This window comes from Macaca fascicularis, chromosome 10, assembly GCF_037993035.2.
Source record: "Macaca fascicularis isolate 582-1 chromosome 10, T2T-MFA8v1.1".
Lineage (NCBI taxonomy): Eukaryota > Metazoa > Chordata > Mammalia > Primates > Cercopithecidae > Macaca > Macaca fascicularis.
In genome coordinates this window covers 57,874,007-57,898,035 of record NC_088384.1, presented here as the reverse complement: position 1 = coordinate 57,898,035, position 24,029 = coordinate 57,874,007, and positions in this window count along the sequence as shown.

Below are 24,029 nucleotides of genomic sequence, written 5' to 3'. Positions count from 1 at the left end.
GGTGTTACATTGAATCTGTAGATCATGTTGGAAGGAACTGACATCTTGACAATATTGAGTCTTTCCATAAATGCAGAATATCTCTCCCGGTATTTAGTTCCTTTTAATTTCATTTGTCACAGTTTTGTAGATTTTCTCATACAAATCTTATGCCAATTTTGTTAGATTTATACATATGTATTTAATTTTGAGGGATGCTAAAATAAATAGTAGTATGTTTTTAATTTCAAATTCAATTTCTTTATGGCTGGCATAAAGGAAAGCCATTGACAATTATATATTAACCTTCTATCCTGAAAACTTGTTATAACCCCTTATTAGATTCAGAAGTTTGGGGGTTTTTTATTTATTTTTTTTTTTGGTCAGTTCTTTCAGATTTTCTACATAGGTGACCATGTTATCTGAAACTGGTAAAAGTTTTCTTTCTTCCCAATTTATATACATTTTATTTATTTTACATTTCTTATTGCATTAGCCAGGACATCCAGCATTGTGTTGAAAGGAGTAGTGAGAGGGGACATCCTTGCTTTTTTCCTGATCTTAGCAGGAAAGTTTCTAGTTTCTCATCATTAAGTGTGATGTGTTCTTTTTTATTTGTTTGTTTTTTGTAAATATTCATCAGTTGAAAAAGTTCTCCTCTATTCCTAGTTTGCTAACAGTTTGTCATGAATACGTATTAGATATTGTCACATGCTTTTTCTGCAACGACTGATATGATTGTGAGCTTTTCTTTACTTTAGCTTGTTCATCTGATGTATTACATGGATTGATATTTGAATGTTGAACCTGCCTTGCACACTTGGGATAAATCGCAGTTGGTTGGGATGTATAATTCTTTCTATACATTGTTGGATTGCATGTGTTAATATTTTTCAGGGATTTTGCTTCTATGATTATGAGAAATATTGGTGTATATTTTTATTTTCTTGTATTTCTCTGGTTTGGGAATTAGGATTACGTTGGTCTTATAGAATGAGTTAGGAAATATTGCCTCTGCTTCTATCTTCTGAAAGACATGGTAGAGAATTGATATTACTTCTTACTTAAATGTTGATTAGAATTCACCAGTGAAACAGCCTCATGCTCGCTTGGGCAGTTATCAATTACAGATTCAATTGCTGCAACAGATATAGGCCTATTCAGGTTTTTTATTTCTTGTTATGTATATTTTGGCAGATTGTCTTTCAAGGAATTGGTCCACTTGATCTAAATTATTAAATATATGGGCATAAAGTTGTTTAAAGTATTATTACTCTTGTGATGTCCATGAGATCTTAATTGTACCTTTTTATTACTGATATTAGTAATATGTGTGATCTCAGCTTTCTCTCAGTATGGCTAGAGGCTAATTGAGATTAGTGATCTTTGTAAATTGCCATTGTTTGGTTTTGTTGGTATTCTCTATTGACTTACTTTTACAGTTATTGGTTTCTAGTTGATATATTTAGATCATTGGGGTTTAATGTGATTATGGATATAGTAGGATGCTATTATATTTGTTATTTTTCTATTTATTGCTTTTGTTGTTTGCTCATATTTTTGTTTGTTTTCCACTTATTTTTGCCATTGGTGGTTTATTAAGCATTTTAAAATATAATTACACTTTTTCCTTTTTAGCATATCATTTATCCTACCTCATTTATGTATTTATTTATTTTGAATAAATTTAAAAGGTACAAGTGCAATTTTGTTACATGTATATACTGCATAGTAATGAAGTCTGAGATTTTAGTGTATCCATCACCTTAATAGTATACATCATATTCATTAAGTAATTTCTCATTACCTACCTACCTTTGAACTCCCCACCCTTTCAAGTTTCCAGTGTCTATCACTCCACACTCTATGTCCATATATACACATTATTTTGCCCCCACTTATAAGTGAGAACATGCAATATTTACTTTTCAGTTTCTGTGTTATTTCTACAGCAAAATATGTGCAATTAATCTAAATCTTCTTTTAAATAACACTACACTGTTTCGTGGGTAGTGTGAGTACCCTGTAATAGCAAAATATTCCTAATTTCCCCTCTGTTCTCTTTTACTATTGCTGTTATTAATTTTACTTACACTAAAGTATCCATAAATATTATTTTATAGATATATGTATGCATTTTTACACATAAGCATACAAAATCAAAAACGGTATTGCTATCATTAGTTTGAACAAACTGTTAACAACTTTATTAATTAAGAATCATACAAATAAAAGTGTTTTATTTATTTCCATCTATTTCTTTTCCAGATTATTATTCTTTCTTCATGTAGATGTATGTTTTGACCTATATCAATTTCCTACTCTCTCAAGAACTTCTTTTAATAATTCTTTTGAGCCATGATTACTGGCAACAAATTCTCTCATTTTGGGGGGTCTGAGGAAGTCTTTATTTCTCCTTCACTTTTGAAAGATAATTTCACAGGACACAGAATTCTGGGTTGATTTTTTTTCCTCTTAACATTAAATGCTTCGTTTCATTTTGTGTTGTTCACATGTTTTCTAAGGAAAAGTCAGAGCTAATCCTTACTTTGCTCCTTATAGGTAAGATTAATTCACCCCTTTGGCTTCTTTAAATGTGTGTGTATATATACATATATATATATATTTTACCTTTGAGTCTCTGCAGTTTGAATAGGAGTATGTGTTCAAGTGGCTTTGTTGTTGTTTTCTGTTTGTTTGTTTTTACATTTATTCTGCTTGATGTTCCCTGAGATGCCTGTATCTGTGGTTTGCTGTCTTGCATTAATTAGGGAATTCTCAGTCAGTATTGATTCACATATTTCTTCTGTTCCTTTCTCTTTCTTCTTCTTCTTCTGGTATTTTATTACGTATGTTATGCATTGTGTTGTTATTCCACCATTCTTGGATATGTATTTGCTTACTTTTTTCTCTTTGCTTTTTAGTTTTGAATGTTTCCATTCTCTTCTTTATTTTTCTTTTTTTCTTTTCTTGTTTTTTTCTTTTTACCTTAAGTTACAGGATACAAGTGCAGAATGTGTAGGTTTGTTTCTATTCTTATAACCTGAATCTCAAAGATTCTTCAGTCATGTACGGTCTATTAATGAATCCATCATAGATACTCTTCCTTTCGTTACAATGTTTTTGATCTCTAGAAATTTTGTTATTCTTTCTTCTATTTTTATTTTCTTCATGTACCTTGCCCATTTGTTCTTATATGCTGTCTATATCATTCTTTAGCACCCTTAATAGATAAATTATAGCTGTTTTTAATTTCCAGTCTGATAATTTCCATAACTGTCATATTCAAGTCTAAATCTGATACTTGCTGTGTCTCTTCAAACTCTGTGTGTGTGTGTGTGTGTGTGTGTGTGTGTGTGTGTGTGTGTGTGCCTGTTTTCCAATGCCTTGTAATTTTTTCTTAGTAGTCGGAAATGATAAGGAACTGTGATAAGTAGGCCTTTTATAATGTGGTAAAATATGAGAGGACAGGAAGCATTTTATAGTCCTATGAATAGGTCTAAGTCTTTTAGTGCATTTGTTCCCTTGGCTGTGAACCTCATAAGTGTCTCTGTGTGTTTCTCCCACCTTAGGTGGGACAGATAGACTGGTGTGGGCTGATATTAGGTATTTCCTTCCCTTGTGTGGCAGGCTAGCATCATCTAGGGTTGGGTATTTCTTTTCCCACGTGTCTGTTAGGTTGAAACAACCCCAATAAATTAGACTCTGGTAATATAATTTATCTTGAGGGCAGATCTGGTTAGAAACAAAAATCAGAATGTTCCAGCATCTTTCTAAATGGTTGTTTTCCCTGTCCCTTTGTGGAAAGAATGAGGAGATTTTTCATCTCAATTTCACTGTGAGAATCTAGTAGAGCCTTAGGAGATTAAATTTACAAAACTGGGGGAAACTTCTGCTTTTTTTTTTTTTTTTTTTTTTGTGCAGACTTGTCCACAAAGAACATCCCACAGTTCCTTGATGACAGCTGAGCTTTTTCTACTGCATTACTGAGCTACCATGGAGGTTTCTGCTGGGAATTTTCTGCCTTTGTAAAGTGTGATTTATTCTGTGTCTGCCTGTCTGCCTGTCAACTCAGGAGAGGACAGTGGTTTGCCCTATAACTTCACTTCTCTGAAGGACCTAAGAAGAGACATTTATTTTTTAATTTGTTCAGCTTTATACTTGTGGTTAGAAATGAATCGTGACTTCCAATCTAATTACATGCTGGGCTAGAAACTAGAAAACCCACACACCAATTTTTTACCGGTTCAGAAGCTATACCTTTAAACAAAGTTTTAAAACAAGTTTTAATACTTGGATAACTTTGCCTTGATACCATTTCAATTCAGTGAATGTAGGAGCCATGTAAATAATGAAATCAATCATTTTCAAATTTATACAGACACATTTAGGTAAAAGAGACATGATCAACTTTGACAAGTCACTTTCATAAATTCATTCTAAAACACAAGTTAGATAAATAAATTGCTCTATATGTATTTCCATTAATGAAAGCTTTTGATAAAACATAATAAATACTTTAATATCCTTGGGTGGCTCCTATTTTGTGGTAAATATAAAATATATTTGAGAAATGTTCCTTTGTGTACCACTATAACTTCTGTTGGTTAAAGTTTTTAAAAAAATCATTGGGTTTACATAAATAGACATTTCAAGTTCACAATTCTCTTTTCAGTCTTATCTGTATGATTAATTACCACATGTTAAAACAGAACTATTTGCAGTTAAAAGTGATACAATGCTTTTATATTTTTAAATAGTAGTTCCTGTATTTAGCCTATGAGGAAGACTGAGTTAGTGACATTTAAATACATGCTCACCTTACTCACTTTCTTTGAAAATTGGTCATTGTCTGCATAGAAATTTGATAATTATTAGTCACTGAGGAACCTGGGCAGCCTTGAGTCACTCTCCCACTCCCAATGTTAGCTTCCAGAGTGATTCTCTCCTGAGTAGCAGAATCCACACTTTCATTATATTTATTTTAAGAATATGACATCTATTCCTGTTGTTTTTTATTAGAAATCCTTAGAAAGACATAATAAAATATAATATGACAATAAAAATACTACAACAAAAAATACAAAATAAATTTCAGTATAATAATTATTTACAAACCATTTTACATTGTATTAGGTATTACATATAATCTAGAAAAGTATTAAAGTATACAGGAGGATATATGTAGGTTACATGCAAATACTATGCCATTTTACATGAGGGACTTGAGCATCTATGAATTGTTGTATCCATGAGTGGTTCTCAAACCATTTATCTGCATATAGCAAGGGGAGAGTGTACCATGAAATTTTATAAAGATGTTAACTAGAGAAACAACCAAACAAAAAGAACTTAAGCTCTTTGTGTGATTTCTTTAAGAGTCTTCCTCTAAGATAAAAGGCATATAAATATTGTGCAATAGACTTTCAATATTGCAGACAAATATTGCCATATAAGTTATTAAGTTATATACATATATATTCAAAATATGTGAATTCATAAAGTATGATTTTATATAATATATAAGTGCAGCTCAATGGTTGTATTTAACATCATTTCAAAAGACAAATAGTAATTTTAAAACATCTTCTTTAAATAATTCATTGTATATTTCAATACAACATCACATTTCATACTCTGACCAATGCTATGAACCAACAGGCATTATGAAATCCCTTTTTTCTCTTAAATTAAAATAATATCTGACATTGTAGAGAATATTATAAATATAATATAAAATGTCTATTTTAAATACTAATTTTTTGTAATACTCTCCATTCACTACATTTCAATTTTATGCATAGCATAACATTTAAAAGCAAACCTCAAAATGCATAATGTATTATTAATTCTATAAAATATTTATACTAATACAATTGCTGTAGATATGTATGTATTTCTTTTATTTTGCAGGGGTTTTTTTCCAATTTTTGGATATGTTTTTAAATAGCATAATTTATCTCATTGTTTTGAAAAACGTAATCACGAGCTTTTTTTTTTAGAAACATATACAATATCTGTGTTCATAAAAATTTACTTAGTATTTGTTGTATAAAGTTTCACTGACACAGAGCTGCGCTTTAACAAGAAATTGTTTCATACGTTTTAATATTTCAGGCAACTCTTAAGTCTAAGGAAAGTGTATATACATGTTTATTTCTTGCAGTCACACATGAGTCTTTAAAAATACATTGAGACATACAGTTATGAGTAACATCTAGTTTATCTTGAAACAAATCAGTTTATTAAAAATATAAATTTCTATTTACATCATATTTCTAACATGCTGGAAATAACAAATTATTCTTAAAGTAATTTTCAGCCACAAAACCTATCATTTATTTTATTAAATTCCTAATGACTAAATTAACTGTTATTATATAAATCTCAATGAATGTTACTGATACATTATTAATGATTTTACCAACACTGAAAGGAATTCCGTAATTTGATCACATCATGACATTAGAGAAATAAAGTAGGACTTTTTCCTGGAGAGAGAGAACAAGATAAAGAACAAAAGAGAGAGAAACGTCCTTACCTTAATTACCCTCAGCCCAGCTTTTTCCAAACACATTTGTAAGTCTATGTTTACTAAACCATTCTTTTTGGCACACTTAGAAAAATATGAATTTCCATTTTCCTCTTACCTCATTTATAAAAGAAAACAAAAATACAGTTTCATGCTTCTATTATATTATCAACATTTAGTAGTTTAACTTATTGTAAGAGGAATTACCCATGGTGCATCTACACTGTCTTAGTTTTTCAGCCGTGTTTATCATTCAACAGACAATCAGCTAGCAGCTTTAAACTAACTGGGGATTTGTCATCCATCAATAGTCACCATTCATTTTAAATAAGAGAAGCTTCTCTTTGGTCTGAATTGTGTTTCTTCTTCCACAGAGATGACATTTTTCCACATACTAGATAGATTGCTCAGGTTGTATCAAAGAGAAGCGATTCATCTGTGACAAGCCAAGATCCACAATACAGTTAAGAATCCCACTGCTTACCTCCAATCCAGTAAGAAATGTTGGGTTTATCCTTCATGGATGGAGAACAAAGAAAGCAACTGACCCATGAAATAAGAAACATAGCTGAATAACTTCGGATGGCAAAGGACAAAAGTTGTCTCCTGGGTATCACAGAACTTTGAAACATATAACGGTGCAGTGCAGTGAGGGAGGTGGGACATCCAAGATGCATGAATCAATCCAAAAAGTATGGTCTAATTTTTACATAAGAGTAGTATAATTAAAATGAAAATGTTTGTCACTAAGATTCTTATAAAATAATAATTTATTTTTATGAACTTATTTTAAATTTTTACACACACTTTCATCTGAACTAGAACAAATATACATTTACCTGTGTAGCATTATGAATATGAAAATAAGTTTTCTTGGAATTTTTAAATATGTGACCTGTCTGTGTATTTAATCACCTGCCTAAACAAAATAAGAAACATTAATATTATTTACAGTGTTAACATATCTGATGCTTTTGAAGTAGCCAGGAATATCTCAATGGTTTTATTTATAAAATGTTTAATTTTTAGAAAAACATTATGCAGTAGTTACCATTTTATCCATATTTGACAGTTGAGGAAACTGAGAAATAGAATGTTGGATTAAACTTACCAGGTCACTAGGCCAGTACACTGTGGAGACAGAGATTTCAAATTCTGAGAGACTGAAACCACAACACATACATTTAACACTCTAATATGTCACACCTTAGTTTGACTATTGACAAAAATTCATTTCTTGGCCAAATTTTAAACTTCTGAGATGTCTTCTAGACCCATCTGTGCGCTGCCTTATAAAATCTAGTTTTAACAAAGACCTCACCAAGTCGGTTTAACAAGAACTCCCCACCTTTAATATCTGATCATCTGAATATCTGATCAGGTTCATCATCCTCCGCTGTCCTCTAGGCACTGTCTGATCCCCTGGCTGGTTTTCAACAAGAATTCTATAAGTCAGTTTAGCCGGAAACCCCTTGCCCTCGATATTTTCTCTCTGCAATTTTCCCTCTACTGAATCCCAATCCGCTCCTTGGCTATAAATTCCTACCTACCCAAGCTGTATTCAGAGTTAAACCCAATCTCTATCCTCCTCTGCAGGACCCCTTTAGAGTGGTCTTTGTTGATCCTAAAGAAAATCTGCCTTCCTTTACTAGGATAATGGAATATTTAATTATATTTAATACATATTCAAGTATAATCGAATATATTTTATTAATACAACCATCTATTCTCGAGTTAAAACAAATAATAAAAAATATTACTTAGTCTACATTTGTGCCAATAAAAAAAAATCCAGTATACAGGATACTCTTAGAAAAATATGTAGCACCAATGAATTCTCAGTAAGTAATTGTTGCAGGGAAATGAAATAAAACAAAATAAAAATAAATGACTGGATAAAAACTCAGAAAAATGAAAATTAACTATTTTTAATAAGTTTGATAATTTTGGTGGCTCATGTATCAAGGTGATATTTTATTCAATTTCTGGACAGCTCTGGTAGCTAGAATTGCTTATTTTGAAACAAATCTGCCTTCTGTCATTTACCTCAATAATCATAGTTCTGTCCTCTATTTTCATGCAAGCCTTTCCTGAAATTTGAAGAAGGACGTTGTTTTTATTTCCAATATGGATTTGTTTAGGGTACCTCATTTCACTCTTACTTGTATTTTCTGCATTTTGACCATGTACATTTACTTCCACTTGTCAAAAGATATTAACTTTCTGATGCGTATTCATGCATTTATGTAGCTATGAACCTTGATTACATTTTATATGCAATCAAATTATATATTGAAATCTTCCATATTAAGAAATAAATATTACCGGCTTTCCAGAAAGCCCCCTTGTGCACCATTTTAATCATCAGCCTATTCCAAAAGTAAACACTATTTTTTTTAAAAAAAGTAGAGACAGGATCCCTTTCTATTGCCCAAGCTGTACTGTAGTGTGGTGCAAGCAAAGCTCACTCTTGGGCTTAAGGGATCCTCCCACCTCAGCCTCCTGAGTAGCTAGGGCTACAGATGTGTGCCACCATGCCTAGCTAATTTTTATTTTTATTTTTAATTGGAGAGCTGCAGTACCACTATGTTACCCATGTTGTTCTTCAACTCCTGATTTCAAGTGAGCCTCTTCCACTTAGGGCTCCCAAAGCACTGGGTTATAGGTGTGAGCCACCACACATGGTCATAAACACTTTAAATTCCAACACCATAGATTTATCTTTTGCCTGTTTTTTTAACTCTGTGTGTGTGTGTGTGTGTGTGTGTGTGGTGTCACTATTTTGTGTCTGGTTTATTTAGCTAAACTTTTTAAGATTAAGTCGTTGTTAAATTGTTTTAGTTAGTAATAATTCACTTATTTTAATTGTCATATAATATTTCAATACATATATCATCATTAATGTAACCATTCTGCTGGTTGTGGGTACTGAGTTTTCTCCTAATTGTGAGTATGAAAAATGGTTCCATTAATATTTTTGACTTGTCTTTTGCTGAATATGTGAATACATTCTTTTGGATGTTTTTCCTTTCTTTCTTTTTTTTTTTTTTTTTTTTTTTTTTGAGACAGAGTCTCACTCTGTAGCCCAGGCTGGAGTGCAGTGGCGCAATCTTGGCTCACTGCAAACTCCCATTCTCTGGTTCCCGCCATTCTCCTTTCTCAGCCTCCCAAGTAGCTGGGACTACAGGCGCCCGCCACCGCGTCCAGGTAATTTGTTTTGTTTTGTTTTGTTTTGTATTTTTAGTAGAGACGGGGTTTCACCGTGTTAGCCAGGATGGTCTCGGTCTCCTGACCTCGTGATCCGCCCCTCGCAGCCTCCCAAAATGCTGGGATTATAAGCGTGAGCCACCGTGCACGGCCGGATATTTTTCTTGATATAAACTAAACAGTTAAATTTCTGACTCATAGTGTTTGTATAAGTTTGTAGGTACTTACAAAAAATTTTCCACACTGATTACTTCATTCTGCATTACCAACAGCAGAATATAACATCTACGCTTGTTAGACATTCTCTTAAACACTTAGTTCCATTGTCTTATTTTTCATTATAGATGTTTTGCAGCATGAGTTACGATAGGTACCACATATAAGGTTTAATTTATTTTTTCCTAGTGGCTAATGGAGTTGAGTAACTTTTCATGTTTCTATTGAGCTTTTTGAAGCCCTGTTTATAAAGGCTCATTTCAAATTTTTTACCAATTTTTATATGATTTTTTTTCCTCTTCTAGATTGGTAAAACTTCTTTTGTATATGTTGTATACATTTATCAAATGTATATGTTACAAATATCTCCTCTCTTTTAATGGTGTCTTTAAGGCAAACCAATTCTTAATCTGAATATAGTTCACTATTCATGTTTTTCCTGTAGAAATAACAGTTATTTGTGTTCTATTAAAAATATTTGCCTATTTCGCTTTAACTCATCAAAGGCAATATTCATGGATCCATATAGTTAAAAAATTATTATGCTTTATATGACTTTAAAGCAGAAATTGCAATTTGGTGGTGATATCAAGCTTCTTTATGAAACAACATTGATTAGTTCCCTACCACTTACTAATTTCAAATTTTGAGCTAAGCGTAGGAACACAACACTTTATCTTTAAAAAGTTTGAGAAAATATTTCTTCTCTTTGATATAGTATACATTTCAGATTAGCCAACCAATGATTTTTTTTTTTTTTTCTAGACGGCGTCGGGCTCTGTCACCCAGGCTGGAGTGCAGTGGCACAATCTTGGCTCACTGCAAGCTCTACCTCCCAGGTTCATGCTATTCTCCTGCCTCAGTCTCCTGAGTAGCTGGGATTACAGGCATCCGCCACCATGCCCAGCTAATTTTTTTATATATTTATTAGAGACGGGGTTTCACTGTGTTAGCCAAGATGGTCTCGATCTCCTGACCTCATGATCCACCCGCCTCGGCCTCCCAAAGTACAGGGACTATAGGCGTGAGCCACCGTCCCCAGCCCCAATGACTTTTTAATATGTAACATTACAATGCAAGGTGAAGAAAGCATTCAGAGAAATTAGAAGTAAGATGTTTACTTTCTATTCTATTTTACCCCCTAATTTTTTTTTTATTATTATACTTTAAGTTCTAAGGTACATGTGCATAACGTGCAGGTTTGTTACATATGTATACTTGTGCCATGTTGGTGTGCTGCACCCATCAACTCGTCATTTACATCAGGTATAACTCCCAATGCAATCCCTCCCCCCTCCCCCCTCCCCATGATAGGCCCCCGGTGTGTGATGTTCCCCTTTCCGAGTCCAAGTGATCTCATTGTTCAGTTCCCACCTATGAGTGAGAACATGCAGTGTTTGGTTTTCTGTTCTTGCGATAGTTTGCTAAGAATGATGGTTTCCAGCTGCATCCATGTCCCTACAAAGGACACAAACTCATCCTTTTTGATGGCTGCATAGTATTCCATGGTGTATATGTGCCACATTTTCTTAATCCAGTCTGTCACTGATGGACATTTGGGTTGATTCCCAGTCTTTGCGATTGTGAATAGTGCCGTAATGAACATACATGTGCATGTGTCTTTATAGCAGCATGATTTATAATCCTTTGGGTATATACCCAGTAATGGGATGCCTGGGTCATATGGTACTTCTAGTTCTAGATCCTTGAGGAATTGCCATACTGTTTTCCATAATGGTTGAACTAGTTTACAATCCCACCAACAGTGTAAAAGTGTTCCTATTTCTCCACATCCTCTCCAGCACTTGTTGTTTCCTGACTTTCTAATGATTGCCATTCTAACTGGTGTGAGGTAGTATCTCATTGTGGTTTTGATTTGCATTTCTCTGATGGCCAGTGATGATGAGCATTTTTTCATGTGTCTGTTGGCTGTATGAATGTCTTCTTTTGAGAAGTGTCTGTTCATATCCTTTGCCCACTTTTTGATGGGGTTGTTTGTTTTTTTCTTGTAAATTTGTTTGAGTTCTTTGTAGGTTCTGGATATTAGCCCTTTGTCAGATGAGTAGATTACAAAAATTTTCTCCCATTCTGTAGGTTGCCTGTTCACTCTCATGGTAGTTTCTTTTGCTGTGCAGAAGCTCTTTAGTTTAATTAGATCCCATTTGTCAATTTTGGCTTTTCCTGCCGTTGCTTTTGGTGTTTTAGACATGAAGTCCTTGCCCATGCCTATGTCCTGAATGGCATTACCTCGGTTTTCTTCTAGGGCTTTATGGTATTTGTTCTAACATTTAAGTCTCTAATCCATCTTGAATTAATTTTCCTATATGGAGTAAGGAAAGTATCCAGTTTCAGCTTTCTACTTATGGCTAGCCAATTTTCCCAGCACCATTTATTAAATAGGGAATCCTTTCCCCATTTCTTGTTTTTCTCAGGTTTGTCAAAGATCAGATGGCTGTAGATGTGTGGTATTATTTCTGAGGACTCTGTTCTGTTCCATTGGTCTATATCTCTGTTTTGGTACCAGTACCATGCTGTTTTGGTTACTGTAGCCTTGTAGTATAGTTTGAAGTCAGGTAGCGTGATGCCTCCAGCTTTGTTCTTTTGACTTAGGATTGTCTTGGCAATGCGGGCTCTTTTTTGGTTCCATATGAACTTTAAAGCAGTTTTTTCCAATTCTGTGATGAAACTCATTGGTAGCTTGATGGGGATGGCATTGAATCTGTAAATTACCTTGGGCAGTATGGCCATTTTCATGATATTGATTCTTCCTATCCATGAGCATGGAATGTTCTTCCATTTGTTTGTGTCCTCTTTTATTTCACTGAGCAGTGGTTTGTAGTTCTCCTTGAAGAGGTCCTTTACATCCCTTGTAAGTTGGATTCCTAGGTATTTGATTCTCTTTGAAGCAATTGTGAATGGAAGTTCATTCCTGATTTGGCTCTCTGTTTGTCTGTTACTGGTGTATAAGAATGCTTGTGATTTTTGCACATTTATTTTGTATCCTGAGACTTTGCTGAAGTTTCTTATCAGCTTAAGGAGATTTTGGGCTGAGACAATGGGGTTTTCTAAATATACAATCATGTCATCTGCAAACAGGGACAGTTTGACTTCCTCTGTTCCTATTTGAATATGCTTTATTTCTTTCTCTTGCCTGATTGCCCTAGCCAGAACTTCCAACACTATGTTGAATAGGAGTGGTGAGAGAGGGCATCCCTGTCTTGTGCCAGTTTTCAAAGGGAATTTTTCCAGTTTTTGCCCATTCAGTATGATATTGGCTGTGGGTTTGTCATAAATAGCTCTTGTTATTTTGAGATACGTCCCATCAATACCGAGTACTTTTTAAAAATTTTGCTAGATCATTGAACTTTGATACTTTGTCTTTTTAAATAAAACTTAGACTTGGCATAACAAACATTTTGCAATAATACTGTTCTTTATTTGCTTTTTGGTTTTCAACTTATAGCAATTTATTCTTAATATTTAGAGAATAAGTAGTAAAATAATTAACTTATTAAAAATGTTCTTCCTATAAAATATTACTGTACACATCCAATAAATTTTTATGTGCAATGGTCTCACTCCCAGAGAGAAGATTTTCTAGTCCAATATCCAGGTCTAAGAAGGTTTTATGTATGCTCTACTTACTGCCTAATTCTCTGGAACTATAAAGAATGAAGCATACAATATATTCTAAATTCCAAACTGCATTATCATCATATTTGTTTTACTTAAACCCTAATAATAAGTTTCACTTTTGATGCCTGAAATTATTACAATGGGCTTCCATCATGCCATCTCAACCTCTCAATATTTCTGGCATTTGCAGTATTTTTCTGAGATATTTGAGAAGAATCATCTGAATAGTGTTTTGTTTATCAGAGCCTCAATTAATATATACATAAATTTGTGGTTAATACAGGCCCTTAATCTCTAAATACAAGTACTAAAATATGTTTTTATTTTTTTGGCTCAACTTTTATAGTTCAGATAGCCCAGGATTGGAAAGACCTGTTGATGCTTATTACTGTTTTATTCTCTCAGTTCTTGCTTACTTGTTGTTGTTTTTTTTCTCCAAACTGAACCTATGTTCTAAAATTCTGAAATGAATTTTTTTCATGCTAGTATGAAGAGGGTTTAATTTGAACTTTTTTTTGCATCTGATTAGGATATGTAAATACACACTTAGAGTTTGTACATATAATCTCCAGCTAAAAATAAAAAATAAATATTAATAGTTTTAGTATTATTATGTTAAATTTTCTGAAAGTATATATATCATCAATGTCTTCTATAAATCCATGATTTTTTTATTTCCTCTTGTTTTTATTTCTATCAGCCACAATATATATTAGTAAGTTAGTCTGTATCTCTAACCTATTATCATATTCTGTTTTCCTTTTCTCCAAATAAATCATTAGTAAGTATATTTTTGCTTACTATTAAAAATGTTGGCCAGGCTCAGTGGCTCATGCCTATAATCCCAGCACTTAGGGAGGCCGAGGAGGACAGATCATGAGGTCAGGAGTTCGAGTCGAGACCAGCCTGACCAACATGGTGAAACACCGTCTCTACTAAAAATACAAAAATTAGCCGGGCATGGTGGCACCTGCCTGTAATCCCAGCTACTCAGGAGGCTGAGGCAGGAGAATCACTTGAACCCAGGAGGTAGTGGTTGCAGTGAGGCGAGATTGTGCCACTGCACTCCAGTCTGGGTGACAGAGCAAGACTTCATCTCAAAAAAATAAACAAACAAACAAAAAAGTAAATAGTTTATCAGTTGTCCATTTTTACAATATTTCCCACTCTATATGTTACCAGTAGAAGACATGTTTACAAGGATTTTAGAGAATCTTTTTATTTTAATTGTCAATTTGAGGTATTATTTATTGGCTTTTTTTTCAAGTGGTTATGGATTTTGTATTTGCCCATGTTTAATGAGCCTTACAACACTGGTATCAGAGAACATGAATTATTTAATTTTTCTTTTTATTTTTTACATTGACACCTAAAACATGTTTTTCTCATTTATAACATTGAGTTATCAATATATATTCTTTTCATTTACTTTATTAATTTTATTACTGATAACTTTACAACTTCTTATTTATACATATTTTATAATATATATACAAACTTTTTCAGTTTTCCCAAAGTAAATATATATTGAATATATATTAACTATTACACCATTTTCTATTATTAAATAAATATTTTGGAAACAACTGAATAGTAAACACATTTTCATTCTAAATTATATATCTCAGTGTTACAAATAAACTAAATCAGGGCATTCTTAGATAGACATAAAGAACAGTACAGTGTTTACTACTATAGCAAACAAGGAGATATTTAAAAACAACAGGCCGGGCGCGGTGGCTCAAGCCTGTAATCCCAGCCCTTTGGGAGGCCGAGATGGGCGGATCACGAGGTCAGGAGATCGAGACCATCCTGGCTGACACGGTGAAACCCCGTCTCTACTAAAAAATACAAAAAACTAGCCGGGCGAGGTGGCGGGTGCCTGTAGTCCCAGCTACTTGGGAGGCTGAGGCAGGAGAATGGCGTGAACCCGGGAGGCGGAGCTTGCAGTGAGCTGAGATCCGGCCACTGCACTCCAGCCTGGGTGGCAGAGCGAGACTCCGTCTAAAAAAAAAAAAAAAAAAAAAAAAAAAATTTACATTAATTATAATATCAAAATATTTTTTAAAAGTATTTGCTTTAAGCAACAACTGTTGAAGATAAAACACAATTTGTTACATATGTTATCAGGATGTTGTTGGACCATCTAATAATTGCTGCATTAATTTAAGAGTAGTCATTTTAGTTTTTAACCTTATAAATTGTATTCTTAATTCAAAATTTAGGTAAATATGTTTTCATGGAAATTACCTAGAAATTTTATGACAGATTATTTTCAAATTAGCATGGAATTGTTCTTCATTGAATGTATAAACTTTACATGTGTAATTGAAATTAGACCAGAGTTCAGTAAAAATCAGTGACAAATTATTAAAACATCAAGAATATTATTTTTAAAATTTCACTTTAAGATGAAATTAAACTACTGCCATAATTTTTAGGAATTAGTTTTTTATTTATTGTTTCTATAAGCATAGATTTGTTGGACATCAATTTGTAACATGAATACATTAAATGTTTCTTTCCACTTCTGCAAATTAAAGAGAATATAATGTAGATAAATTATGCCAATAAAGTTAAATTAATATGCTAGTTGAATTTTAAAGAATATAAGAAGGTGATTAAAATGTAAAATGAGATATATATTATGTTAACATAAAAAATATAAGTGCAATGCATGAATACTATAGAATATTGATATACCAAAGTAAACACTAAGAAAGAGAGCTAAATTATTGATAACACTATAAAGTTATATTGGGCTCAAATATACAATGGAAAAATAATACTGTAATCAGTTATTGTGGAATTAAATGTCAGTGAAAACCATTAGATTGTAGCTTAATTTTTCTAGGTCATAATTCAAAACACAACCATTTTTCATATTAAGCCTACATAAATAACACTGTAGTTATTGGTCTGAAAATTATACTGTGTTACTAAATAGGTTTGATATTAAATTACCTACATAGGATGACCGCACAAAACTAATCTACCACAAAAACTCAAGTTGCTATGATTCAGAGAAACTGAAAGGAAAAAGGTACTTTTAAAGTCCTTTTTGGCTCATTTTACAAACAAAGGAATAAAAAATCCACAAAAATATTTGATTAACATATATTGTAACTTGTTTGTAAAGATAACCTGATTTCTGCTTTTGTCCCTATTCTGGAAAAAAAAAAAAAAAAAAAAAAAAGACAAGATTTACTTATTATGCTGGTGCTCTCCACTGAGGCCTCTTTTGTAAAAGTTTTACAACTTTTGGTCCTGATTTCCTCCCCTCAAAAAAGAAAGCAATGGGGCTAAACCTCCATTGCATGGAAATCCACACAAGAATGGCTAATCTAGTGAAAGTACCAGCCTGTGGCTCAGTATCTACCCTCTAATAATATTATTTAATTATTACTCCTATGTGAACAAGGCTAGTCCTTAATTTTTCTTCCACAAGAAAGCCTCAATGGAGAACATTAGCATAGGATGCAGCCATTCAGAGAAAGCAGACCATACAGTCTCTACGGATACAGAGAGATTACAAAGGTGTCCTGTTTGTGCTGTTACAACAAAATATCTGAGACCGGATAATTTATAAAAAGCAGAAATTAGTTTTCTTACAGTTCTGGAGGCTGCAAAGATCAAAGTCAAGGCACTGGCATGTTTGGTTGTCTGGTCAGGGCTGCTGTCTGATCCCAAGATGCTTGATTGGTGCGTTCTTTGTAGAGAAAGGGTACTGTGTCCCCACAAAGCAGAGATAGAAGGACAAGAAAGCTGAGTGCAGAGTGAAGCCTCTTTCCTAAGAACCTTCCCATTCACAAGGGTGAAGTGCCCAAGACTGAATTAAAAAATAAGGAGCATATTGAAGTTCAATTTAAAAATTATTTAAAAACATAGTGTTAAGTGTGAGTAAACATGCCTATTCCTGTACAAATAATAGAAAACCTAAGGCTTCATGCTTACAGAAATTCATCAGATGAGGCCGTGATCCTAGATAAGAAAGATGAAGCTTAAAAATAAATGCCACCAAAAGGCCAAACGTATGTTTACAACTACCACAGAGAGGACAATGGGGTGTTTTTTGTTTGTTTTCTTTGTTTTTGTGTGTGTGTGTGTGTGTGTGTGTGTGTGTGTATTTTCTTACTGTCTAGTTCCTTGCTTTAAAAGTTTGGATAGGGACAAGAGGGGAAAAAAAAGAAAAAAAGAAAGAAACTCAACTAAACATTTGTGGCAAAACCCTATGTTTAAGCAAACTTAGCAATTTACACTCACATTATATCTTTGATTCAGCAGCTTCAACCTAGAATATGTGTATGAACTGATAATATCTCTGGTTCACCTAGTAGAATTGAAACAAAAATAAACGTAGAATATAGAGACAATGTCTCGTATCATTTCAAAAATTCATTTTTTTTTAGGATCCATTGCTAGAGAATTACTGTGTTTCTTTTGAAGATGTCATAACATTTTGCTTTTTCATAGTTCTAGTATTATTACACTGATTTCTTCACACCTGAAGAAGCAGTCACTTCTTATTTTTCAATTTACTTTCATTGGGGCAGGACTTTTTTTTTCAGGCTGTGATTAGGACGTATGTTGATGGAGGTCATTTGGCTTCGCCTCTGGGGTGCTTCAGTGGCGAATATTCAGTGTGGTTTTCTTGATGATAAATAGCCTTAGGGCCACGGCATTCTCAAATGCCAGTTGTAGTAGTCGTGTACTGGGCAGGTGAGTGGGCTCACAGCCTCCTGTGTAGCTGGGATGATGTGGGTGATGGTAGTAGCAGGGAGCAGAGGTAGTAAGAAGCTTGTCTTTTTCCCAGGCACTGTGCACTTCTGTCAACAGATGTGATGGACTGTGCAGGCTCACTTCCAGGCCTGTAGGTAGCACTTGCAGGTGACAGCCAACTGCAGCAGTGACAGTGAGTTTATGCTTGACCTTTGTTAACCAGGTGGGGTACTTGGGTGTCCCAGGTGATAGGTTGACCCATGGAATACTCAGTGGTTCAGAGGTCCTGTGCTCAGTCTGTGAAGTGTAGGGCAAGGGTGGGAATCAATGAAGCTGGCAGGGCTAAGCCAGACAAGCCTGCACTTGGAACCTGCGATAACAGAAGCAAGTGCCAACCCAGAGGGGTGTGAGGCTCCACAGGCAAGTGAGCAAGAGTTGGACCCATTTGACTCTCACACTCTGGAGCAAGTGAAGCTCCCTTCCACAGCACAACCGCAAAATTCATGTCAAACCTCACTCAGTTAGCACGGATAATAGTGCTCTAAAGATAAATAAATCATCCCAAGTCAGAACACAGGAAAAGCTTATCCTCAGTAAATAAGACTGCCAACACAATCAACAGCCAAATTATTCACAGCAACACATTTCAAATTAAAGTAGTTTAGACAGGTTAAAAAATAAATATATATGCATACATAAAAAATCCATTATGGGGGCCACATTATAAACAAAAGCATTGAAACATTTAGAAATAAGAAAAATAGAACTTTAATAACATAATTTTATATCCGTATATATTTATGTTGAGTAGATTAGCCATTGAGATTAAAATGAAATGGCTATATAAAGTAGAAAGTTAGGTTAATCTATAAATAATTTGTAAAAAGAAAGATATGAAGAAGTCATTCATAATAAAGCACCAAGTGATTAAACAGCTGCAATATATAAAACAGAGGTAATTCAAAATAGAATCCAAAATGATACAGGTCAACATATTTCAGATTTCCCAGAAAATGATACTGCTTTGGGAACACAATATTCAAATGAACAACGACCATTTTCTGGAATTGCAAATGGGCAGAAATGCTCAATTCAGGGAGCATAAGAAAGATAATTCACTCAGAGATTTTACAGCACCCCAGCAAATGCAAATTAGTACATCTGTAGATAAAACATATCTAAAATGTAGATTTCTCAGCCTCTGTTTCAGTCATGGGTGTTTATGTGATTAGATTTCAGTTTAATTCGACGTAAGCATATCTGATGTGGTCACTTTTCAGAGTATCTGGAAATTAAAGAAAAGCTGCTTGCTCATGAGTTCTTCTTTGCTCCCTTTCTATGGTCTGCAGTGTGTTTGCGGTAGTGAGTACCTTTCACCTTGAATGCAGAAATTAGAGTAAAAATGAGATCAATGTCCTAGGGGATAACACAGCAACAAGAAAATAGGGACCAAGGTCCCTGCATAACCAAATAGAACAGAGCTTTCCTATTAGCCTGGGCCAGTGTGGAAACAGATTACCACACATAAGCCAAAACTGTGAGATCTTTTTGTAATAACATCTTGGTATTTACTATCATGCAGATATTTAGGTACTCATATTGTTTCATCATTTGAGGAGAAAACAATAGCGAAAGGGAGAGAAAGAGAGAGAGGATAATGAGTGGGTAAAGTCATAGGAGAGGGGAGAGATAAAAGTTTAGACTTTGTAAAATTGTCTCATGAAATTGTTTTATTTATAATAAAAAATAAAGTGAGAGAATATCAGCTTAGGGAATCCAAATACATTGCAGCTATGTGAAATTTATAAGTTACTCCCAGAAAACTTAAAGACTAAAAACATTAAAATTAAAGGTTGGAAAAATACACAACCAACAAGCAAAATTACTGCTAGCCAAAAAAAAAATTGTGAAAATGATATGAAAAAAATTGGCTGAAACAAGCAAACCTAAATGGCTAGCAAACATAAAAAGTGTCAAATTTGCTAGTAGTTATTGGGAAATAAAATTGACATATATGTATATGTGTGTGTATTATATATATGCATAAATGTATATATTCATAGATGTATATATCAACTTTTAATAATTAAACTAGTAGAAATCTTAAGAAGAGAAAGCCTTGGCAAATAAACATTTATAGTACATATTGTTACAAACATTATAGAAAGAAATCTGCCAGTGTCTATTTAAATAAAAGTCTATAAACATACTAACCCAACAACTCCACTATTAAAGCTCATCTGTGTAGAAATATCCATATAGCAAAATAATAAATGTGTCTTGTTAAAAAACAGGATTCAGGTACATAAGTTGCTAGGGCTGCCATAACAAATATCACAGACTGAGTGGCTTAAAGAATGGTCTTTTAGCCGATAGCGGTGTCTCACGCGTGTAATCCCAGCACTTTGGGAGGCCAAGGTGGGCAGATCATGAGGTCAGGAGATCAAGACCATGCTGGCCAATATGTTGAAATTCCATCTCTACTAAAAATACAGAAAAATTAGCTGGGCGTGGTGGCGTGTGCCTGTAGTCCTAGCTACTCAGGGAGGCTGAGGCAGAAGAATTTCCTGAACCTGGGAGGCAGGGCTGCAGTGAGCTGAGATCACGCCACTGCACTACAGCCGGGTGACAGAGCAAGACAACGTCTCAAAATAAAATAATAAATAATTTAAAAATGAATAAAAAATAAAAAGAATGGCCTTTTATTTTCTCACAGTTCAGGAGGCTACAAGATGAAGATGTCAGCAGAGCTGGTTTCTTTTTGAGACTTCTGTCCTTGGCTGGTAGATGGCTCTCATTTTACGTGGTCTGCCCTGTGTACACAACTGTGTCCTAATCTTTCCTTTGTATCAGGACACCAGTCATTAAATTAGAACTCACTCGAATGACTTCATTTAACTTAATTACTCTTTGAAAAGCTCTTTCTCCAACTACAGTCACATCTTGAGGTAGTGAGGGTAAGAACTCCAACACATAAACTTTGAGGGGACATAATTTAATGCATAACAATATAGCTGGCTATTCTACTGTATTTTTAGTAATAAAAATGCAGAAAAATTCTGAATTACCATTAATAGAGAAATCATTTTGTAATATTGTAAGTCATCTATAATATAATAATTATACAAATTTAAAATATGATTTTATTAATTTATATTAATGTGTATGGATATTCATAATATGGTATGCTATGGTTTGGATATTTTTGCCCTCCAAATCTTATGTTGGAATGGAATATCCAGTTTTGGAGGTGGCTTGATGGGAAGTGATTGGATCATGGGGCAGTTTCTCATGGTTTAACACCATCCCCCTTGGTGTTGTCAGGGAGAAAGTGAGTTCTTGTGAGATCTGGTGGTTTGAAATTGTGTGGCACCTCCTCCCTCTCTTCCTTGTTCCGACTCTCACTATGTGACGTGCTGGCTTTCCCATTTCCCTCTCCCATCATTAGAGGACTTTTCCAGAAGTAGATGCTGACACTGTGCTTCCTGTTTAGCCTGCAGAGCTTTGAGCCAATTAAGCCTCTTTTTCTTCTTTTTTAATAAATTGGCCAGTCTCAAGTTTTTCTTTACAGCAATTCAAAATTGGCCTAATATATCTGGTCAGGAGTAGAATGTAATGATGCTATTTTCCTAGAAGGGGACATTTTTCCATTTTGCTTGCTAGAACTTAATTTGATTCTTTCTTTCTTTTTTTTTTTTTTTTTTTGCTATTGAGTTGAGTTCCTTTTATACTTTGGGTATTACCTCCTTCTTAGATGCATATTTTGCAAATGCTTTTCTAGAAGGGGAATCTGTGGATTGTCTATTATGTCAATTGAACTTTTTGATGTACAGAAGCTTCTCAGTTTGATGCAATCTCCTTTATCCTTTTTTTTTTAATTTGGTTACCTGTGGTTTTGGGGACATAGTGAAAGAAAAAAGTCATTACTTGGTCTAGTGTCGTAAAGCTTTTTTCCCTATGTTTTCATCCAGCAGTTTTACTGTTTCAGGTTCTACATTTAAGTTTTTATTCCTGTTTGACTTAATTTTTTTGTATAGAGTAAGATAAGCGTATACTTTTAATCCTCTGCATGTAGACATTCAGTTTTTCCAACACCATTTATTGAAGAGACTATGTTTTTCCTATTGTGTGCTCTTGCCTTTGTTTGAGGAAAATTAGTTGACCTTAAATGCATGGATTTATTTCTGGGTTGTCTACCCTGTTCTGTTGGCTGATATGTCGGTTTTTATGCCAGTATCATGCTATTTTGATTACTATAATTTTGTAACATATTTTAAAATCATTTATTGTAATGCCTCTAGCTTTGCTTTTTAAAGAGTTAAAATTATCACAGGATTTAGTTATTGAAGATCAAAGAACTGTGATGAAATTGACAATGGCATATAGTTATACTGTGGTATAAATGTATCAAACTTAAGGCATGAAGAAACAAAGCATAGTGCATGTTGCCTCGGAAATAAGGTCCTGTAGTGGGAGGAAAGAAAATGAAAACAACATCCAAGGCAAGATTGAACTACTCACGGTCAGTATCTTATTGAAAATTCACCAATTAGGTAAATGTTTATATATCAACTATTACATCATGAGTGAGGACAAAGTAGAAGCCAGGATTCTCAGGCAGTGAGATTCTGCCAAAAAGTAAGGTAACATCAGGAGTAGAAAAGAGGTAATCACTTTCATCAACATTTACTTATGAAAGATCATGAATCAAGAGTCATTTATGAGATTTATGTACATGTGAACATATCTGCATTATTGAAGAATAGCACATTTTAAAATATAGTAATATCAAATATTTGAATACTCAATTGAATGCATTCTTCTTGATTTTAGATATATATTCTATATTTTGGATCAATATTTTCTGTCACTTTAGGTATAGTTATAGAAAGCTACACTCTTTGGAAATATAGAGCAATCAATATCATTCTATGCTAACAAAACAGTTATGAAAAAGCTTAAGGATGTTTTGAAATGATAATAAACTAAAAAGTAATGCTACAAGAAAATAAAAGCATCGCGTATTGGGCAAAATCATTGATTTTCACTAGTTTTTTTCAGGTTCTTTTATCTACTACAATTCAGGGTAGTATAATTTTAATACTTAATAAATCATCTATATTAATGTCAAGAAAATAAAGTTAAGCAACCATGTTAAATTTTTTCTGCATTTTTTTTTAATTTGTAAGATTTTATTTTTCAATACACCAACCACTTTCTGTTGATTCCAGTAGTGGTAACTTGAGGCAAATTATTATATTAGCAGACTAACAAAATAGTTATATTGAAGTTCCAAGACACATGCTTTTTTTTTTCTTAATGTGCTACTAGCTAAATCTATGAATTTTGAAAACGTACAGAATATCCTTGTTTAGACGATGTTTGATGAATTATTAATTTATCCTCCTTCTTCTTTTTGTATGTACATATCAATTTGAAAATGCCAATTCTCAATATCTCAGGATTCCTGTAAATTAGAACTCATCATGTGAGAAGTAAGGAAAGGTCTCTTGGAAACCTTTGAGAACATTATGTTTTCCTTGATAAAAGTGGTTGGCAAAGCTTCTTTCCTGATATTGCCTAGACTTTAAAGACTGAAGTGATGACAGACATCTTGTTACAATGAGAAAAATGCTAAGAATGTTTCAGAGAAAATGGCTTTGCTCTAGTTATTTTATTATGTGACACAAATGAATTTCCTTTAAATTTGCTTTTTGGCCATCTGTTGGGATTTTCCATT